Consider the following 730-nt stretch of genomic DNA (forward strand, 5'->3'; position numbering starts at 1 on the left):
ATATTATGGAACAATCATCATCGCTATATCTCACCTTGAAGGAACAATTATTATAAGGTGAGATCAACAACAATGAATAAAATCGAGAAAATCATGAAATAAGCTTAATAATCTCATAATAGCATTAAAATCATAAGCTTTGGAATTTCTAGAATTAAAATCATCATCATCATGTTCATCATAGAAAACATCTCATCTTTAGTATCATAAGAAGCTTTTAAGAATCATGAACTTCTAACTTTTGGAAGTAAGAAGGTTATGGAAACACATATAGAATGATAACATAGGAATCATGCCTTTAGAAAGAAAGGGTTTAGCCTTACATACTTTTTTGGTCTCCTATTGCTTAACGCTTATCCTTCCAAGCTCATAAATCTAAATTCAAGAGAATTAATACCACTGTTAGGCTTATCGTCATATGCTTATCTTAAGTCTTTGAATTAATTCCTTTTAAAATCTGCCGAAATTCGAGCAGCATCTCCCCTGTTTATATTCCTAGCCTGAAATCACAATACCAACAAAACAACAACAATAGCAATACTAATATCAACAACATCATCATCAACACCAATATACTCCATAAAACATCCCACATGATGTTTTTCCCCAATTTCTCAACCAACCATAACAATATCCACGATATCATAATCAAAGAGTTATATTCAATTTAATCTCAAATTAATCCAAAATCCCCTTTCAAATTCATTCCATAGTCATCACCTTCACTTTA

The sequence above is a fragment of the Lycium ferocissimum genome, chromosome 10, assembly GCF_029784015.1.
Source record: "Lycium ferocissimum isolate CSIRO_LF1 chromosome 10, AGI_CSIRO_Lferr_CH_V1, whole genome shotgun sequence".
NCBI classification, from domain to species: Eukaryota; Viridiplantae; Streptophyta; class Magnoliopsida; order Solanales; family Solanaceae; genus Lycium; species Lycium ferocissimum.